This window comes from Corvus brachyrhynchos, unplaced genomic scaffold, assembly GCF_000691975.1.
Source record: "Corvus brachyrhynchos isolate BGI_N302 unplaced genomic scaffold, ASM69197v1 scaffold6, whole genome shotgun sequence".
Lineage (NCBI taxonomy): Eukaryota > Metazoa > Chordata > Aves > Passeriformes > Corvidae > Corvus > Corvus brachyrhynchos.
The window spans coordinates 3,141,600-3,154,310 of record NW_008238632.1 but is presented as its reverse complement, the minus strand read 5'-3'; the positions used below and the strand labels follow the sequence as shown (position 1 = coordinate 3,154,310).

Below are 12,711 nucleotides of genomic sequence, written 5' to 3'. Positions count from 1 at the left end.
CCAGTACACATCTTGTAGTGTTAAAAGGGACTACAGTAAGCTCAATTCATCCCTTGCACTTAAACCAGTTTAACAACACTGAGACAGAGCTAGCAAAGGATGAGGGAAGACAAAGAATCTTGGAACATGCTGTTTAATCCATCTTTTCCTAGGGCATTAAAATCGTATTTGTACTCAAGCCAGCACACTTTTTCCCCCTCCCAAAGCAAGAAGGACACAGCCCTAAGGGTAGAGCACTTCACGCAGTATTGGACCTGTTGGCCATGTACTGGGTCATGAACTGAAGTATGTGGTTCTGTTTCCACAGAGATGGGCTCTCTGAATTGTATATTGTTAAATGTTCTCCATATGGTTATGAAGAAACACCAAAACTATTTTCCCATTATCCAGTAAGAGTGAAACTTACAGGGAAACAATCACATTACACACGTCTGGGAAAACTATAGACATAAAAATATTACTGCTTTTGGATACTTTTCGTAACTAGAAACTTCTGTACGAAGCCATTTCTACAAACTATGAAGGAAAATCATATGTTAAATCATTTTAAGCAAATGGTTATGAGTAGATATAAAGTAACAGGTATATCTGTAATTCATAAGTGGCTAAACTTTCCTTTACAGAGGGTCACTCAAGTCAATTGATTTACTACAGAGATAAATGTAATCCAGCCCACAGCATGTTTCCATGTTACACATCTTTATATCAAAGTTTGATAACGTTTTTTTCCACAAAAGCCTTTACAAGCTTGAAAGAACAGTGTGTATGTGAATGCATGCATGTGCATAAACACAAATCTGTGTTAAATAAGGTTGGGGAAATCCTGTCAATTGTTATACTATTATGTTAAGCATTCAGGCAGTTTCCTCATCAAATCAGTGTCAGCCACACAGAAAAACTTCAGTCTGTATGTTACTAGATCTAGGCCAGTGCCCTGAAGGGCCAGGTCATGCCCTGTATTTATTCTCATCTGATGCCAGAGTGCTAAACAACTAGAGGATCTCTTCTGCTGCCTACACACTATTGCATATCCAATACTTAACCGAGGTTAATTGTATGTATGCGAAGAGGGCTCTGGTGGGAGTGGGAACAGAAACACTACTGCATGGCTGGATGAGGCCAGTCCCAACTCTGGATATCAATTCCACATCTTTCCAGAAAGTCAGTAAATGAACTATGAGATGGAAAAAAGAAAAATATGAAAGAAAGAGAGAGAGCATGCGTGCGCATGCTAGCTGTTTGAATCAATTTAATATTTATGAAGATATATTGTTTTAAGCATTAACAGATGGGATTTTTCAGCAGTGCTTTATAGAATTAGGTACCTATTTTCCCTTGAATTTTATTGCTGGTTGAGAGTTTATCCTTCTTAGCCTCCTTGGAATAAGCCAACCTGCATTTTGGTCTGAAAAAGGAGACTTCATAAATTACGTGTTGCCAGTATGGCAAATTGCACCTTTATGAGGCAATTTCTGGCAGATTAGCTGATGTGCATCACCACAGCTTCACATTCAAGTGATTTGGACATGGCCCATAATGAATAAGGCATTCCCAGCAACAGAACACTGATTTTGCATTATTATAAACCAGGGGTTGACAGCAGAATACTGATTTTGCATTATTATAAACTCAGGACTGAAAGTTACTGCTGTCTGGCAAGTGTTCAGCAATCATTTGTTGGCAGTCTCAGTTGAAGGGCGAAGGACTGGGAGAGCAGGGAATCTGAACACACATCTTTCTGTATGAAAGTCTCTCCAGTCAGTGTTGAGAAATACTTCAGTGCCCAGAGAAGGGGCTGAGGGTTAAGCTTCCCATCATCACTCCTGCATCATGGAAGAACAAAATTTGCATTTTCAGAGTGGACAAACCTCCATGTCCCACAAAACTCAGGTTTTAAAATAGTTACAGAGAAAATGGCAGACCTGTAATAAAAGCATGAAATGCTGACAGGATAAGCTAACATTCACAAGCAGGGAGCAGGGACTGATTTTTTTTTCCACCTCTTTCCAGTTCTGCTATAGAGTTGAAAAGGATGAAGTGGCCAACAAAAATTCCTCTTCTGTAATTTTCCACTCAGTCTGCAGAATGGTTATTTAAATGCCACTTGACCTTGAATGCAAAAATAATCTGTCCTTTATCAGTCGTGTCTTTTCATGGCCTGACTTAGAGCATCAAATTTACATCCCGCCTTACTGTTATAATGTTATAACTTCTTGTTATAATGAATGCAAGCAAGTACCTGTGCTCCAGAAATGCATTCCTCTTCACTGTATAAAATGAGGAATGCAGATGCCTTTTGTCTGTCACTTGCCATTTGACTCTGACCTATGGGCACCACCACCCTGTGTTAGATCTGGCTCAGAAACCCACCCCTCCCTTCCACTCAAGGCCTCCGTGTTTTACAGGAATGCAGTGCTCAGGCTTTTGAAAACTGAAAACCTCAAGTCATTCTTATGCAATAAAAACATTTCTCCTTTTTCACCCTGCACATGTCTTTCTCCGTCCACTCTTCCTATTATCCTGTGTTACTAAACTTAGGAAGATTCCTCAAGTGAAAAAAATACCCACCCGAGTAAGAGCTGGCAAAGCCAAGCACTTAGATTATACAGCTGTGGATTCAGCTGAGTCCTTCCCTCATACTGCACAGTGCAGGGCTGGGATACTTGGCAAGGGTGGGCTTCTTGTGCAAAACTGCAAGGCAGACAATGGAGTGGGATATGGAACAGGCACAGCTTTGACTCCTGTTTAGCACACAGGAGCAAGAGGCAAACAAGAGGAAGGAAAATTTAACTGTGGGGAAGGGAAGCTTCACTAGCCCTTCCCACCCACTCCCATTCACATGAGAGTGTGTGCTTTTCTGGGCAGAGGCAGTAACTCTGTGCTTGAGAATGGTTGGCATCTGCTGGGGCTGTTTCTGATTCTTTTGGAGCATGCTCTGAGACAAACTGCAACAAGAGGGAAATTCAAGAAAGAGTAGAATAACATGGGTAAAACAACATCTCCTCACAGAATAATTAATGCACATCTAAATTATTATGCATTCAGTTAAAATGCAAGTATAAGATTTTATTCCCCTGGCTCTTTACACTGAATTCAACACACTGATTATGCAGCCTGGAATAAAGATGTTTCCCTGACAAAACCTAACTCAATGATCTGCAAGGCTCCTGATAGAACCTTTTAACAAACTGGAGAAATTATGGGTCTGTGGAAAACAACACTGCCCTTCTACATCCCCACCAGCAGTAGTTTAAATGAAAATGCCCCAGAACAGCTGAGGCCACTGTAATTCTTTTGCCCATTTTCAAAAGGCCTTTCAAGCACCACGCACGGTGCACTGACTCTCCCTTCTGAACATTGAGTTGTGCAAAACTGATGTCCTATGTCCTTACTGCAGCATACAGTCTACAAGCAACACCGCTGGACAGCAGAAGCCACTGGGCTTTCTCTGTGAAAGAGCTGCTATTCTGGGATTCTTTTTGTCAAGTCGTGAAGGCAGGAGAAACAAATGTCCTCAACATCTATAAGGGGCCACCAAACTGCAGATCTGAAGAAAAACCTCTGATTAGACACTCTCCAGCTAATGTTGGATGAGTGTCAGCAGAAAAAGCAGCAAGTTGCACTATGCTCAGCATGTGCAGAATGGAGACAAATGTATTGGAGAAATTGCAACTTACCAAGGGAGAAAAACTGATCAACTCCACTCTCTTACTTTGATTCATAGTCTCAGGACCTGGTAAAAATATCAAGACATCAGAAACACTCCCTATTGTGCCTCTCAATGGACTTCTGGAAGGAATTGTTCTGTAGTCAGGAAACAGCTGCCAGGGTCCTGCCAACTCATATGGTCAATAACCATTTCATTGCAGTCCAGCCATTAAGCCAGACATCCCCTTGTACAGACCTATCCTCAGTTTGGCCTCCCCTTCAAGCACAAAGTTTATTTATCCCTTTTCAAAGCCACCTTTTTAAGCAGATATTTACCTTCACCTACTGTGCCATGAAGTATGTCTGGGCATGACTAAGTGCCCCAATGAACTGGCATTCTTCTGGCCAGTATAAAGCTCAAGGCAATTTCTTGTAATGTCTTCACTGACTTGGAAAATATCAGATATGGGTCATTTCACATGTTTTTAATGAAAAAATTCTCAGCAAGACCCAGCACCTGGACACTTTCAGGTTAGTCTGTTTCCTGCAAGACAGCAATGTGTCTTAAATAATACTACCAAGTTGTCAAGTGAGGGTAAAAAAAGAAGAAACATTTGGAATGCACACACTATCACAGTGTCAAATTTTTTTGTAAAACAAAAAGAAATATCTCTCTAACTTAGAAATATGTTGGTCATTTAATTAGTTTTGTCAAATAGATGATTCTGCCCTGGAAAGTGATGATGCAGGATGGTATTTCTGAATCTGGTTGGTCTCACCATGATACAAAGTGCCAAGGAAATCTTTTACTGCTCCTGTGACTCTGTATTTACTCCAGGTACCTCAGAAATTCCCGCAGCACTAGAAAGGTGCTGTTGATCTCACCCCCAGCCCAGTGCCTGCAAAAAAGCAAAGTAAGAACATCACAGACATAACGTCCTCCATGGGGGGGGGGGATCCTGTTAATCCAACACAGAGCTGACAGCTTAAAAAGTCCTGGGGACCTTTCACGTAAATGTTTTCAAGGGCTGAAACAAAATATGAAAGAAACCATGTATCATTAAAAATGTTCTAGACCTTTTGGCACACAATCATATGTGCTGAGAGTGGTAAGTGAGGGAGTTTGCAGCGACGTCTGCAGGTTGAAAAACCTGGCAACGCTTCATTAGAGTCCTCCCCCTCCCCAGTTAAGGTCCTGCCAAACCTACACACAGAGCACAGGCGGTATTATGGACAAAGTACAGGTTAGACAGATCTATAAAAGCGTTCTGAATCCTTGACACATGGAGCAGCCAGTGTAACACTTAAGAAAGGACACACCTTTGGCTTTTCTCAGATGACCTACCCCCAGCTGTTGCCAATGGCTATGCCCTGATACCCTGATAGCTGTGTATCACCTGGTGGAAGGCACGAGAGCCGATGCGGTAACCCCACAGCAGGTGAGTGGGTCCAGTGTTTTCTGGGCTCCCTGGCAAATGGGTGCAGTTAAAGTTCCCACATTGACTACTGCAAACTGTGTCACCTGCTGAGGATCAAAGCCTTGAAGGATCTGCCCTTTTCCAAAACAACAAAACTCAAAGTTTCTCTGAGTCTTAGTCTTATTCCTTTAAAGCACAACTGGGAAACCTGAGCACTGAAACTGCAGAAACAACGAGAACCAAGAAAAACAGCCAGGTGATAATGAGAGTTATGATGTCCTGTAAAAAGAAATATATTTGCAGGGCTGAATAGCTTGGAAAAGCTCTGGGGAGCAGGGAAAGGGAAATGGAGGTGAAGGCAAGAGTGTGTTAGTGTGCTAGTTTGAAAACAAACCAGTGAGAGGCACTAAGTCAGAATAACAATTTAATGGAAATTAAAGAAAAGGGGAAAAAAAAAGGTAAAAGAAAACACTGTCAAACTGACAGAGTCAAGGTACAACCTGACACCCTGTTAGGCAGGGTGGTGGTAGCAGTCTGGTAGAAATGGTGGCTGCAGTCCTCTGAAGCAGTGATCCTGTAGTAAAACAGTCTGCTCTTCCTCAGGAAGTCCAGTGGTGGCTGTGTAGCTCCTGTCCTCTGGAAATCCAGTGGGAAGCCGGTGTCTCTGGTGTTCAGCCTCAGATTATATCCACGATGGGATGCTTGGTTCCTCCCTCTGGGTGGAGCATCTCACAATGGGGTAACGAGTCATGAGGCAAAGTGTTGATTAGGCTCATTAACAGAAGATAGTCCGGAGGGAGTTATCTCTGAGTCAGGCGGCAGGACAATGATGGGCAATTAACAGAAAGATAGTCTGGGGGGAGGAGGCAAGGAAACACTGCCCCACCTGATTTCAACGGCTGATGGGGGATGGTAATAGAATACACTGCAACCCAGGACAGTTAGTAATTAGAAGAGAACAATAAGTCTAATATCATTTATTTGCTTTACTTGGTGTATCAGTTCCCTGGATATGAGGTTAAGAACATGTAGGAATAGCAGCTGTGGCATCATTTTCAAGACAATTCCTGGGAAGCTGCCCAAAACACACATGGCCAAGCAATGTTAGGGGATGTAAAAGCATCATCCTTCTCACAATGTCCTGATTTTTTGCAATCATAAAACAGACCCTGCATTTCTCGGGTAGCTTGGGGCTAATTCCAGACTCCTGGCATTCTGCTTTTCAGGTATTCCTTATCAAGTTCAGATATGCATACTATTTCTTCCTTACTTCCCACTTTGTGTTTGGAGGTGACTACAGTTCAGTGATGGGGGTTCGTGAAGCTCAGTGATTCAGGTAGCTTTTAATTCCAAAGTTTTTGCATGAAGGATTAGGTCCTGTAAATATCCATACTGCGACATAGAAAAATACTGCAAAAAAGTCTCTAAATGAAGTGATCACCTAAATTTTGGATGGATGATTTTACTTTTAATTTTTAGCACTCAAACTCTTAAAATAAAGGCCACATTGACACCTTCTACAGCCTGGCTTTCTTTATTAACCCTATTTCTCTTTCCTAGACCAAGTTTTCTACCTTGACACCCCATCTGTTTGGCTCTGCTCGCTCACTTAGAGAAACATAGAGTCAGTAGTTTAAGCGCAGGGCTCACACCGAAATCCAGTGCCAGGTGACTTCCAGCCACAGGGACAAAGTCAGAAAGGCTGGGCTGGATTACCAGCACTACTGGCAGCACCCCACTGCCCACATTAGCCACCTCTAGTCTGTTGCTGGTGTTCATGCTTTTTTCCACTTCAAACAAAACTACATTTGTTATTTTAGACAATACAAACACTGATTCTTCAGTAACCTTGTTCTTTTTGACTGAGGCAGGTGAATTCAGCTGGCAGATCAATGGGTAGTCTCTTTTGGGAGAGGAAAGGGCTGGAGGTGATAATTTCTTGATTCAACACAACTAGATGAGGACATGAGAATGAAACTACCACTAATAACTGTGGTGAGAAAATCCAAAGCTCAAATAAGCAAAAATTTTCCCTTTTCTTGGAAACAGCTACTTTATCTAAGTGCTAAAGCAGTAGCTAAGTGCACAAAGATCTTTGCATATTTGTATAAATGGTTTTTTAAATGACAATATTATGAGAAATTGAAAGTAAAAGCTTTATTATATATGTCTATATTTCTATATAACTCAGTTTCTATTAATATTTTACAGGTTCTGGCTTCTGGGATTATCATATTACTTACATGTACATTCATACCCATTTAAAGATAATTGAAAGTTGTGATTAATGCGATCATATTTTTCTCTTTATGAAGAGGAGGTTTTTAAAACACTTTTATATTAGAATTTTATTTTTTAAAAATTTTGGGAGGATTATATTAGAAGACTAATTTCCAAGAAAAATTTTCTGGAAGGTATAACTAGCTTTTTCAAAACAGTTCCAGTAAAGAGGCAGAAAACTAGCCCTACCTACTGTTTTTATTACTTATAAAAAATTGCAGGTACTTCTAGATATCACAGGGATGTATTAATAGCTTCTGTCAAGCCTAAATTTTGTCACCAATCCCTGCTATTTTCCAGTAGCAGGAAGCTGTGGACTTAATGTTAGAGATTCTCTGGTTTTCAAGAACAAATATTTTTCCTCAAACCCTTTACAAAAATGTTCCATAAAGCTGTGCCTTCCCATGCAGTGACAGAATATCCTTTCCCACAAGAGTCTCCAGGAAATTATTCCCATAGATAATTTACTCCTGTAAATTCTGTGCTAGGAGGATCTTGCACACATCTTGAAGTTCCTCTGCTAGTAAATGGTATCAGCTGCAGAAATAGTAGATGTAGAGAATGTTTGTAGACATGGAGCTTACATCCCAAGATGCAAAATCTTGCTTTAACTGTGAGATCTACATTTAAAAATAACACCTACTTACATTGAAGGCCCAGTGGCTACATGGATGAATGATAAATGAGAGCACAACAGATTCCTATGTGAGAGGAGGAGGAGTACTTTCAGGACCTGCAATTTAGCCAATACCAATTCCTACTACTGTTTCCCAATTAGCCAAAAGAGGGGGCTAGTTCTTTCCTTTTTTCCATGATTTTAAAAAACATGTTACTACTTCCTGACCTTGGGTTATTGGAATATTTCTGACAGAAAATGAGCTGGAATCTTCTCCGGCGGCACCTTTATTGCTAGCAGATTGACTCACAGTGAGGACCTTTGCTTTCCATTTTGTTCACAACACTTCCACCTGCATGACTGTGCTTCATAATAAAAGGCCTCTGCCTAACCACGTACCCCACATCTCCGTTGGACCATTTAATGGCATCAAATTGACTGCATCCAGCAAAGAAGACCTGTTGGACGGTGCAGACTGTGCATCTTCAGCAATGGGAATGTGCATTGTACTGTTCTTTGCCTATAGCCCAGCAGAAAACCAGGAGCAGAAAAGTTGTTACGCAAGTTTCAGCTTTAAACATCTTTGACTTATTGCTGTGATTATACTAATTGCTCATCTTCCTAGTGGGAGGTTGCAGGAAGCTGTTTTGAAGTAATCAAGCTGAGATGCGGTCTTCTATTTATAAGAGGCCTAGAAATCTTACTCTCCCAAAAAGAGCATCTAATTGAATCTCTAAAAAAGAGCAGATACGATTTCTCTTTCTCTTCCTTGGAATCTCACACAAGAGCTTGTGACTTCATTCTTCCTCACTGTGAATGTCTGTGAGTGATGCTGCCTGACAGTACTACGGGCAGTGCATGCTCTCCCTTTTTCCCAGGCTTTGATCGCACGGCAAAACCTCTGCACCTCTGTAGGAGCTGCAGGATCATCTAATGGAGCTATATGGTGCCAGATGAACGTACTTATCACACAACTCCTAAGTATGAAGATAAAGTTTCGTATTTACACCAAGGGTTTTTGGCCCAAAGCAGTTTAATGCTGTAATGTACACATAGAGCACCAGTTAAAAAGAGGAGCTCCTAGCTGCTGTACAATCGTAGCCCCAAGGAAGCTCTCCCCCTCAACTGATGGGAAAGGGTAACTTGGGTCAAGAACACTTTGATCTATGCTTATCACAATAAGGACCACTGAACATTTTTCCTCATCAAAGACCTTTCATAGCAAAAAAAAAAAAAAAACAAAAAAAAAACCAAAGGCCAAAAGCCTTGTATCTATCTCAGACAAATGAAGGCAGAGCCCAGCACCAGCAGGATTTTAACCAATATTTCTAACTGAACTATTGAGAACCTTTGTGTGATAAAGCCAGGGTAGCCTTCCTCAGAGCAACAAGATCATTCTGCTGAGATGAGGTTAAATTTTATCATAGATTACAGGCATGAGTTTGCTGTTGTAGATAATGTTGTTATGTTTGGGGTTTTTTTTCCTAGTTTATGACTACAGTTTCTTGGTAAAACTGGGCACGTATTCTTAATAAGTTGTTCCAGGAAAGTCAAAATTACTTGATAGCAAAGGTTATGTTTTCCCCAATGCTTTCAACCAAAGAAAAAGAAAGTGGAAAATCTAAGTGAACTGTTCTGACATTTCTGAAGCACTTCATTTACAGGCACATGCAATAAACACAAAGGAAATAAAGAGCTAAATCCACACTGGTACTGAAGGAAGCAGCAGAAGTGACTTTTTTATCACAGTACATTCACTAGTAGGGATTTTACGGAGGCTGAACAAAACTCAGGTTAAAATCCCTCCTCAGCACAAGGGGATTTGAAGGCATGTGTTTCATCTCCCAAGGAAACATCTTACTCAGTGACTGTTCTGTAAGGTACCCCAGGGTAGAGAAAATGCAAGACAAGATGCTTCTTCAGTCTATATTTGCCTTGAATATGAATATGGATTTATAGGAGGGGCTTTAAATATTAATTAAGATGGCTTAAAGTCTTGGTTCTTTAAATTCTATCTAAGAGCTTCTTACCTAAACACTGGTATTTCTGGATGTAGCCCCATCTCACCAAATGTCTCCCAAAAATTGTGCAACAATATCAACAGGACTATGGATAAAAACACATCCCAGACTAGCATGCACGTCAAAGCACTTTCCTGGCAATGATATCCATTTGAGATATCATTTCAAATCACCTTTGGCAAAAGGATCTCTACTGAGGTCTCCTACACCGTGTATGAATGCCCCCCAGCCGAACTTTTCAGGGACAGGGATTGATGGCTGTGTAAGGCCTATTTTTAGATACCCACAGATACCGGATGCTGAGACACAAGGAAAGAGGGGTTTAGAGAGGAGAACTTAGCATGGGAAACGGGCAGGATTAGGGACTACCATTTGATTGTTTTATTAGACAGACTCATAGGAGTCAGAGGCCAGGGAGAAAAGATTGCTCTTGAAATGGGATTTGAAGACAGTCAGGAGGTCACTGAAACAAACAGCAGGGTATCTGTTACAGAAGCTGAGATTCACAGGAGAAAGACTAGCAGAAAAAGGTCCAAAATTAAAAGTCCTCATCTCCCTCTATACATCATCACAAATCAATACAAAACAAGTAATTCACAGAAAGAGGCAATTTTGTGTGTTTGTTTGCAAGCCCTGGTGGGTCTATTGGCTGGAATGCCTATTGTTTCTATCCTTGGCATGACATACACAGCACAGGTATCATGATGTATATAAACCATGAAAAACTCCAGTGTGTTTCATTACCATGAGAAATACAGGGGCTGGCTGCTTTTGACAGCCAGTGATGCTATTAGCTAGCCTTTTGCGTTGGTAGCTGGAGAAAATTCAGTCAACATATTTTAACCTTCTGAGCAGTCCCAGCACACTGTGATCTTACCAAAGCAGCTGATAACAACAGAAGTACAAGCTCTGCGTCAGACAAACAGCAGCTGGGGGAAGGGAGCTCTGCTCTCATTCCTCCCCCACGCCAGCCCAGCATGTAGATCAAGCTTGTCATCCCTTTCAAGGCAAAAGGCATTGACAACATCTTTCTTCCTCAAATAACAGAGAAGGAAGGGATCTTACCACTGCACTGGATTATACAGTGGCGAAAATACACAAAAGCACTGGACAGCTCAGAGAGCACAGGGAGGACAGTCCAAACCTACCTGATGCTGGGACTCCAGCATAGACCTTGCATTATAAACTGAATTAGGCTCTGCTCCAAGACAAATCGTGAACTCTGCTGACTTAATTTCAGCTCTTCTCTGCAGCATTTCATTAGGAGTTGTAAAGGTTCCTTCTGAGCTCTTTCAAAGTAAGGAAACCCAAGTGGTCTCCAATTTCAATTGTGCACTGTGATGAAAGTAGGCTGTCTGGGAGGAAAAGGGGGGTAAACTGGCCAGCCCTTTCAGTTCAGCCTGGGACTCACATATGTAGGAGTGCAGGAATTCCTCAGCTTCGCATTTGGAAATGGGCCCGGGTCGGAAAGTAAAAATAGAAAAATGTGTATGCAATTCTAAGAAGCTCAGCTGCAAGGAAGGGGGAAAAAGTTTCCTGTAGACCTTGATTCAAACTTTTTCAGAAATTACAAGGACAAAGATGAAGCAGCTCCAGGGCTCCATTTCATTTTGGAAGTCATAATTCATTTTTCTGCACAGTGGAAAACTATTCCAAACCAAATGAAACTTTTTTTAATCTTGTTTTATAATTTGCATAAAAAAAAAAAAACAAAACACTCAGGTAAAATATCCATATATAGTTTCCATGGTTATTTTATGTCAGGACCACATTTTAACCATTAGCCTTTCAACACAACAAAATGAGAAAATATCTGGTAAATGAAGAGAATTAACAATAGATAACACTGTTTCTTTAAGCTCTAGCCTTAGCAGAGAGCAGCTGTATTATTTCCCTCAGGGAATACAGTACAGCTTCCTTGCTCAAATCCCAGAATGGGTGAAACAGGTTTGCATGAGCATGTGTATCAAAGAGAACTGAGTTTAGAGCAGGATGCAGAAATCGTCTGTATATGTAAAGCTCATGCAAATTCCCTGTAAAGACCCTCCACCTTGAGAAGGTAAGTACACAGGAAACCAAGGAGTAGCCAATACGGGATTAAAATATCCATCTCTTGATCCTGTCTTCTCGGTGATGGATTGTGCAGGACTTAGCCAGCAATACCTGGCTGTGTGAGTGTGTGCGTGTATGCAGATACAGCTACACACAAAGGAGACAGCTGCAAGTGAAGACACAAAGGCCAGGACACCATTGTCCTGGCTTCTTTTTCCTTTTTTTCCTTCCCAATAAATAGCCTGGCTGCTACTGCTGTTGCTAAAGAAAGAAGTCCTGAATGTAGCCCTGCTGCTCCTTCTTTCCCATTTCCCCATGATGCTGGACTTTTAAACCTTTCCCTGCCAGTCCTTGTCCCTGGGTGTGTCCTTACTCCTCCCATGACAGAGCACACCAGGGCATGCCCTGGAACACCACCCTGGGTAGAGTAACTTAATTGTGCCTACCAAAAGCAGCCTCGAGGTAGCTCTGCAGCAAAGCCCCCATGGCCTTCCCATGCCAGTTACCAGGGGCCTGAATGGTTTTTCCCCTTGGCTTCTGGGGCTTCTCATTACCCCATAGCCCCCAGGCTGGCACTACATGTCCCACAGCATGGGACCGACATGGCGACAGGGTAACTGCAGGTGAGAGGGACACAGAAGATCCCTTTGCGAGGCTCCTTCCCATCACTGGCAAA

At 41.7% G+C, this 12,711-nt stretch overlaps 1 long non-coding RNA gene across 1 annotated transcript; it reads right to left on the bottom strand.

Annotated features, from left to right (window-relative positions):
• Positions 1-2,576: 2,576 nt before the first annotated feature.
• LOC108447406 lies at positions 2,577-11,352 on the bottom strand. The gene is made up of 3 exons (XR_001862954.1): positions 11,132-11,352; positions 3,678-3,733; positions 2,577-2,945 (listed from the first exon to the last, which is right to left on the bottom strand). It is a non-coding gene; the product is annotated as an uncharacterized LOC108447406 (long non-coding RNA).
• Between the last annotated feature and the right edge of the window lie 1,359 nt (positions 11,353-12,711).